We start from the raw sequence: 8,539 nt of genomic DNA on the forward strand, positions 1-8,539 counted from the left end.
AACTCACTCCATCCCCACAGTGGCGGTGGCATGGGAGTGGCCTGCCCGCGTCACAGAAGGGAAAATCAAGGTCAGGTCGAGAGCGGGAGAGTGATTTCTAGGTCGCTCAGGTGCCTAGAGCTGTAGCTGGATCCTAAGTCCCAGGACTCCCAGGACAGGGCCCAGGGAGGGAAGGGGAGGCTTGGGGACGGAGCCGGCTGCAGGTGGGATCTGGCTGGTGCGCAGGAGGGTGAGCCTGGGTGGCCGGGGGCAGAGGGGCCTGGGGAGACAGGCGGCCGTGTGTGTGCACCCCAGCTACACAGGCCTGTGCGGGGGACAGCAAACGCGGGGACTGGCCGGGCAGGTGACACCCGGGTGCCAGCCCTGGCCACGCGGCCATGAGCCCCGTGCAGGCCGGAGGAGCCTGCCCTCCTGAGACCACCGCCGGTTGGAGGATGATCTCAGCTCCCTCCGTCCCCCACCCCCCCCAGCTCCTTCCTGTTTTGATGGAAGGAAAAATTTTCAGCTTTTCCTTCTTTATTTTTCCAGACGGGTGACTCGCTGGGGAAAGGAATTCCCCCTCCCCACGCCGCCGTCATGCCTGGTATCGATGCCATAGATCCAGGCCCATCCTGTTGTGCTGGGACAGTGGCAGTTATTTTTGGGTGCCTTGCGGGGGTGGCGCCCCAGGGGAGGGGATGTGGGGTGCCAGGCTGCCTCCTTCCAGTCCTGGTCCCCCCCAGGCTCCTCCCCGCCCCCACCGTCCTCCGGCCTCGCTGGGGGGAAGGAAGCCCCGCTCTCTCCGCCGGGTATAAATAGCGCAGGTGGTTACTCAGCCTCGGGAACATGATAACATGAGTCACCCGCGAAATCAAGACAGCGCCGTCAGCCCGGGCACCGCCCCGGGCACCGCAGAGGTGGGCTCCCGGGAGGGGCTGCGGTGCCCGTACTGGGACAGCACCCTGCACGGTCCGAGCCGCGGAGAAGCCGCAGGCCAAGCACGGTCTCAGCCAGGCCACAGGCAGGGTGGGACAGCTCGGTGTCCCCGCCCTCTCTGCGCATCTGGAGGGGCGGCGTCCTTCCCAGGGCCCTCCCCAGCCAGGAGGGAGGAGGAGGGCAGGGGCCACACTCCCAGCGTCCTTGGGTCCTCTCCCTGTGCCCGTCACATGTGGCATATAGAGTAAGTCCATCGGAACTTTTGGTCCCCTCGCCCCATTTCCAGGGCAAGTGGCTTTTGGGGTCCCCTGGGCCTCGATGGGGACCTGTGGGATGGAGCAGGGGGTTGGGCAGCAGCAGAAGGGCCTGCGGGGCCACGCCCACCCAAGTGGCCCTGGATCGAGGACACTCTGCCTAACACCTTCCTCTGCGCCTGGCTGCGGCGTGGGCACAGAAACAGGACACCCTCAAGGACCTCGGGCGGAGCCGTGTGACCAGCCAGGCGGCAAGGCCAGGGCCTGGCCCTGCAGGCTAGATCAGCAGCCACCCAGCCCCGGCTCCTCGCCCAAGTCCTCTGCTCCGACTCATCTCCAGAGCCACACAGGCCCGGACCCCGTTGCCATGGCAACGGGCTCTGGAGCCAGCGCAGACCAGGCCACGTCTCCTGTCCGCCTCGGGCCACCAGGCCTGGTGGGGACAGCAGGGCCACATGGAAGGGAGGAGCCCATCACACCTGTCCTGGTGGGGGAGTGTCTGGCGGGGCACAGCAGGTCTTCTGTCCAGGCCGCCTGTTGAGGCACTAGGGTGACCATGTGACCACATGGCTCTGTCCCTGGGACTGAGCCTGAGGACCCCAGAGTCAGAGGGAGATCGAGAGTCTCCTGGCTGTTGGGAGGTGGCACAGCTGAGGGCTGAGCACTGGGACCCCAGAACCCCGACCTCGGCCATGCAACACCCCCCCCCCGCCATCTCTGGCCTTTGTCCAAAGGGAGCCCCCAGAGCCGCGCCCCTGGCTCCCAACCCTGGCCTTGTCTCTTCTCCAGGAGACACAGCCCCACCCTGCCCGGCCCCCTGCATGCCCAGACAGCTTGGCATGGCCCGGACCCTGCCATTCAATGGGTAGCCTGCCCTCTGGCCCCTCACACAATAGGGACTCCAGGAATACTGTCCCCCAGGCTGAATCAAAGGCTCTAAATTTAGCCCATCTGCTACTGCGAGCTTCCTGCCCCTGCTGCCTCCTTTCCAGGCGATGAGGTCACCCCGGAACCGCCTGCCCCTGCGGCCAGGCCGGGGGGTTTCCAGGTCCGGGGTGTTCTGCGGCTCTTGGGGACAGGGCCTTGAGCGTCCTCCTCCCTCCAGGGCCCTGGGGCCCCTCCTGCTCCTGGCCCTGTGGCCGACGTCCTCCTGGCCACCCCGGCCCCGCTGAGTCCCGGGAATGTCACCAAAATGACTTATGGAGAGTCCAGTCCATGCTGGCCCTGCGCCCAGGAGAGGGCAGCGGACCGGACCGGGACATGTCCTGCCCTCTCGGCAGGGACAATCAGCAAGTAGACCATAAACCAACCAGACAATGTCACTCACGGAAAGTGGCATAAAGGAAATAAACGAGAGATGCCATCACGGCACCAGGGTGAGCGGAGGGCATCGCCTGGAGGGGTCAGGGAAGGCCTCCGGGTGACACCTGAGCCGGGGCTCGGATGACCAGAAGAACTATTCGAAGATCTGGGTGGGGCTGCACCCTCCAGGCCAGCGGAGGGTGAGGCAGACGCTGGGAAGAGCCCCCTGGCTCCGCGCGCAGCTGGAGGGGGGGTGGCTGCGAGGGGGCCGGGTGCGGATCGGCCAGCGGCCGACTCGGTTTTAAAAAGCTGTGTCGCTGCCACATGGACAGGACGAGGAAGGACAAGAACTGAGCACCCTCAACTGCGGGCAAAGGCACCTTGAGGAGTTTCCTCCTTTAGTCCCTTCATGAGTCACAGTGGCCCAGAGAGGATATGTGTCCCACAGCAGGTCAGCTGTCCCCGGAACACCGCTGAGAGTAGGTAGCGACCTCCCCACTGTCCCTCCCTGAATGGCTCCACGAAGCCCCTCTCCCCCACTCTGCCAGGAACCCAGGGTAGGCAGGGAGTGGGGGGCCTGGAATGTGGCCTTCTGATGCCACACTGTGTGCCACCCTCGGCAGAGACCTGGGGGGCACACAGAGGGACCATCAGCTCTCTTCCAGAATGGGGAGGCTGGCAGGGGCCAGCCGAGGAGGGCAGGGTCTCAGCTGGGGGACATCTCCTGTTGGAGCTGCTGTCCCTGCTTCCCCCAGGGTGGGAGCCGAGGCCTAGCAATGGTGACCCTACCCATCCCTGCAGTGTCTCTTGCCACAAGGGCTCAGTGTGCGCATTTAGGAGGTGACAGGCCCCAACCCAGGCCAGGCTTACCCTAGCACTCCTGATCCCCCCAACCTGGCCCCTGAGAAGAAGGTGAAAACCTCTCTGCTGGCCAGGGGAGCCCAGGGAAGGTGGAGCGAATGGGAAGTGGGATACTCAGCGAGGACCCTGACTCCAGCCGTGTGACCTTGGGCAAGTGACTGAACCTCCCTGAACCTGGGTCTCCTCATTTGTCTAACAGCAATAATTACAGGGCCTAACCCGCTGGGGTTCCTGGGGCAGAGCGTTTTTCTTAGTGAGTAGCTGGGGTAAGAGGATGTAGGGGAGTTCACGCGCCCCCAGTGGTCCCGGGGTGCTGGAAACCTCTGGGGAGGGTAAGGAGCCGGGGCCAGGAGAGGTGGCGGACATCCACCCAGTCCAGGTCGCCGGTGCGCGGGCACCCGCTCAGCCAGGCCGTGGCAGGATGGCAGGCGGGTGAGGACTCCTCGCCCCGCGGCTGAGCCCCCTCCCTCCGCAGCAGGACCCAGGCCAAGGAGGCTTTATTTTTAAACCTCAAACAATGGCTGGCCCGGCTCAGCCTCTCCTCCGAGGACAGAGAGAGCGTGGAGCCGAGGGGCCAGGCTTCCTGGGCCAGCATTCCTCCCCAGAGGACGCCGCCCCCCTCCAAGACAGGCCCGGAGCCCGCTGGGCCCTCCTTCTCAGCCGCAGGGGGTCGGGATTCCAGAATCTTCAGCAGCCCCGGGCCCTGGCCAGGACACCCACCGCCACCCCCACCAGCCCCTCCAGCCCTTGTCGCTCCCCAGGGCAGCTGGACACCGTCTCCTGGGAAGGCTCCCCCCGACCTGTCCAGCACCCGTGACCCCCTGATGCCCCCAAGTCCCCTTGCTCACAGCCCTGTGGGAAACTCCTGCCCCTGTGCAGCAGGACAGTGTCCCTGACAGTGACCTGCGGTGACAGTCGAGCCAGGCAAGGGTGACTGGATGAGAGTCAGGGGGAGTAGCCTGTGTGGAACCCAATGTCAGCCCCTGTGTGACCTTGAGCAGGACCCATAACCATCCTTTGTCCCGTCATTTCCTCTTCTGGGCAACAGGGACAATAAGCCACCCCACGCCCATCACACGGCGAGAACGGTCTTGGCTTCTGGGTGGGCAGGGGACGCTGGAAATGGGGGCCCAGCCCCTGTGGTCCCTACAGAGACCCACAGACCCACACCCCGGCCAGGCCACCTGCGTCTCTCCCAGGTCTGCCACTGTCGGCCTCGGATCTGGAAGGTCAGGCAGGTCACCGCCGTCACCTCTTCAGCTGCAGAACGGCTGAAGCCCCACCGCGCCTCCCGGGGCTGCCACGAGGTCAGAGAAACGCGAAGCTGGGCGCTGGGTGACCCCAGAGTGTGGAGGACACCGGACGTGTGGGGACGAGAACGGGCACCAGGCTGGAGGTGTGCATTTGTGTCCTGGGCGAGGCTGTGTCCAGGCCTGGGGCATGTGTGGGCTGCGACCTTCGGTGAGCGCCCGGGGGGTGCAGGGGGACACGAGGAGGACGTGCGGGGGACCCCTCCTCGCCAGTATCGTTTCCTGCTAGACGGGGAGCACAGGTCACCAAGGTCCCCTCTCTCCCGAGCCTGGCCCCCCCACCCCAGAGGGAGACTCCTGGGAGAGGAGAGGGACGGTCCGGGGGAGAAGGGAAGGGCTTGGCGTCTCCGGCCTGGGCATCCTCGGCTCCTGCCTGTGACACTGCGAGTCCTCCTTGGCCATCCCCCCATCCTGTGGACTCTCCTTTGTCCACTGCAGGGACCCAGTGTCCAGAACAGCACCAGACACATAGTAGGTGCTCAGCGAGCTACGCGACTGCCACCCCCGTGACCAGGCCCAGAGCGTCCCGCTGCCCCAGGGCCCCTCCTGCCCCTTTCTCAGGCCCTCCCTCTCCAGCTCCCTCCCGGGCAGCCCCGACCTGCCCTCGGGCACCAGAATTTTGCCTTTTCTAGAATTTCCCGTAAGCAAGAGCGTGTGACCGCCGACACCTGCCTCTGCAGAGCCAGCTCCCATGGCCACAAGGGTCAGAGGAGGGGCCCGTCAGCAGGTGACAGGTGACAGGCACAAGTGACAGGCCCAGGAAAGGTGAACAGGCCTGGCTGGAGAAATGATTTGGGAGGACTCTGTGGCCAGATCTAAGAAGGGCCTCCTCAGCAGAGGCCAGGAGAAGTTTCGGGGGGGGGGGTAGGGGGGCTCACAGACACACACACAAGTGTGCACTCACAAGCACGTGAGCACACTCCTGCTCGCACATACAAGGAGGAGAGCAGGCCAGGCCCGGAAGGACGGCTCCGAGGCAGACGAGGTCCAGGCCGGGGCCTGCTTGGTCCCTCTTCGCTGCCCAGGAGAACCCCCTCCAGGCTGCCCAGGGAGGAGCCGCGGGCCGGCCAGGGTGGGCTGGGTGAGTGGAGCGCGCTCCGTGGCCCCTAGGCTGTCACGGGAAGCAGCACTTGGTTCTCTGGACGCTGGCCTCTGCAGCCCCAGGAGGCCACGCTAGGAGGACACTCAGCCGCCCACACAGTCCCAAGTCCAGCCACTGACCACAGCTGTGTGAGACCCCAAGCCACACAGCCTTGCTCAGCCCTTCCTGACCTCCTGACCTGCAGAAGCTACGAGAACAAGCTGCTTCTTGTAAGTTTTTTTTTTTTTGGGGGGGTGTACTGGGGACTGAATACAGGGGCACTCGACCACTTAGCCCCATCCCCAGCCCTATTTTGCATTTTATTTAGAGGCAGGGTCTCGCTGAGCTGCTTAGGGCCTCACCATTGATGAGGCTGGCTTTGCACTTGTGATCCTCCTGCCTCAGCCTCCCATGCCACTGGGATTACAGGAGTGCACCACCGTGCCTGGCTTCTTGTAAGTTTTAAGCTACTAAATTTGGGCTGGTTTGTTACGCAGCAGTAGCTAACGGATCATGATCCACTGCCAATCCTGTTGGATCAATGGTCAAAATAACCCACCACCAGCACCAAAATCCAGGCCGCTGTGGTCTCCTGCCTGGCCTCCCGCCCTGTCCTTGACTCTCCCGTCCATGCAGCACCACAGCTCAAAGCCCCCAGTGACTCCCGCGGAGCCCAGACAGGGACACATGCTTTGTGCAACCCCACGATCTCCCTCCCCTCAGCTCCCCCACTCCCCTAACTCACTTCACTCCAGCTCTGGGGCTTCGGGCTCCTCCCTAGACTCACCAAGCACACCCCTTCCTCAGAGCCGCCACCCGGTACGCTGTGCCCACTAGCTGGGATGTCCCTTCCCACAGGCTCCCACATTCTGGAATGTGAGATGCCACCAATCAGCAGGCCTCCCCGACGCCTGCCCCTGCCTCCAGTACCCCCAGCCTTCACTTCCTGCTCCTGCTCCTGCTGAGGCTGGTAAATCGTGCTCGGTCTTTCGCTGCCTGCCTTTCTTGTGTTTCTGCAAGCCCCTGCCAACGGGGACTTTCTACGGTTTATCTTCAGGGCCCAGAGCAGGGCCTGGCCCGCCATGCAGCTGTGAGTGAGTGGATGGATGCATGCATGACTCATCTCACCCCTGATGGTGACAGGGTGACAGGGAGAGCACTGAGCCTTTCAAGACAGGTTGCTCACAGAAAAAAAAAAAAAAAATCCAGCCAGGCACCATGGCGCACACCTGTAATCCCAGTGATTCTGGGAGGCTGAGGGAGGAGGATCTCAAGTTCGAGGCCAGCCTCAGCAACTTGGCAAAACCCCATCTCAAATTAAAATTTGAAAAGGGCTGGGATAAGGGTCCGGGGAGAGCACTTGTCTATCATGCACAAGTCCCTGGACTCAGTCCCGAGTACTAAGGGGAAAAATTCCACTAAGAAGTGCACAGAGGACCTGAATAGACCTCCCTGCCAAGAAGACCTACAAAGGCCAATAAGCGCGTGGAGAAACGTCTGCATCACGAATCACCAGAGAGATGCAAATCAAAGCCACCGGAGAGCTTGTGACCCCGTCAGTGTGGCTATCATCAAAATCACAAGAAATAGCAAATGCCAGGTAAGAACGTGGAGGAAGGGAGAGTCCCAGACCTGTGGCCAGCACCGGCAGGACAGCCCGCAGAGCGGAGGTTCCTCAAAACACAAGACCGCGCTCTGCTCCCCTAACCGCCACAGGGCCCAGAGCCCGGGACAGGAGCATAGCAGGTCCGAGGTGTGCACTCCGCAATGATCCCTGCAGCGTCCTTCACGGTCCCAAGAAGTGCCCTCGACCCCAGTGTCCATCGGGGGATTAGTGGCTAAAGAAAACGTGGCCTGTCCACAGTGGCCTCCCACGCAGCCGGAAAAAAGGGTGATTCTGTCATCTGCAGCAACACGGGTAAGTGGGAGGAAGTGGCGTGTGGGGACGCGGGGACAGGGAGGGAAAGCCACGTGTGCTCACTGATATGCAGAAGTTGAGGAAGTTGCAGCAGTGGAGCAGCCCTTAGCAGAGCCAGGGTAGGGGCTGGAGCAGGGATGGCGGGGTCAGCGTGCAGGCTGGACAGGAGGGTGACCGCATGCTCTGCAGCGCCCTAGGATGGCCCGGGCTGAGGTCATTGAGAGTGTATTGCAACATCGTCAGGAGAGGGATCCTGAAAGTTCCCAGCACAAAGAAAGGATCCATGTTAAAGTGATTGACACGACAATCACCCTGATCAGCACACAGTGTGTGCATGTAGTGAAATACCATGCCGAACCCCAATATATGCACAATAATCATGTCTCAATTAAAAATCAACATTTAGGGGTGCAGCGGTGCACACCTGTAATCCCAGCGGCTTGGGAGACTGAGGCAGGAGGATCGTGAGTTCAAAGCCAGCCTCAGCAACAGCAAGGCACTAAGCAACTCAGTTAGATCCTGTCTCTAAATAAAACACAAAATAAAGAGGATGTGGCTCAGTTGTCGAGTGTCCCTGAGTTCAATCTCCAGTACCCGCCACCAAGTTAACATTTAGCAGGTTCCGTGGTGGTGCACACTGTCATCCCAGCGGCTCAGGAGGCTGAGGCTGGGGGATCACAAGTTAAAAGCCAGTCTCAGCAAGAGTGATGCCCTAAGCAACTTAGCAAGATTCTGTCTCTAAATAAAAAGTGCTGGGGATGTGACTCAGTGGTCAAGCACCTGTGGGTTCAATCCCTGGTAGCAAAAAAAAAAAAAAAAAAAAAATCAACATTTAAATTTTTAGAAACTAGGTTGCTCTCCTGCTCATTCAAGCTACACCTCGTGCTTCAAATGAGGC

General features: G+C 61.9%; 1 long non-coding RNA gene across 3 annotated transcripts; it reads left to right on the forward strand.

Annotated features, from left to right (window-relative positions):
- The first annotated feature begins 701 nt into the window (after nucleotides 1-701).
- Nucleotides 702-8,190, forward strand: LOC124083107 (uncharacterized). Of its 3 annotated transcripts, none has more exons than XR_006848633.2 (6): nucleotides 702-2,545; nucleotides 2,804-5,953; nucleotides 6,052-6,178; nucleotides 6,582-7,323; nucleotides 7,440-7,641; nucleotides 8,048-8,190. It is a non-coding gene; the product is annotated as an uncharacterized LOC124083107 (long non-coding RNA). The 3 variants fall into 3 exon arrangements; XR_009225431.1 differs by having other exon boundaries at nucleotides 2,804-2,950; nucleotides 4,593-5,953; nucleotides 6,582-7,641; XR_009225430.1 differs by having other exon boundaries at nucleotides 6,582-7,641.
- Nucleotides 8,191-8,539: the final 349 nt, after the last annotated feature.

The sequence above is a fragment of the Marmota monax genome, unplaced genomic scaffold, assembly GCF_021218885.2.
Source record: "Marmota monax isolate L192 unplaced genomic scaffold, Marmota_monax_Labrador192_F-V1.1 WCK01_AAM20220418_F8-fsc00051, whole genome shotgun sequence".
NCBI lineage: Eukaryota > Metazoa > Chordata > Mammalia > Rodentia > Sciuridae > Marmota > Marmota monax.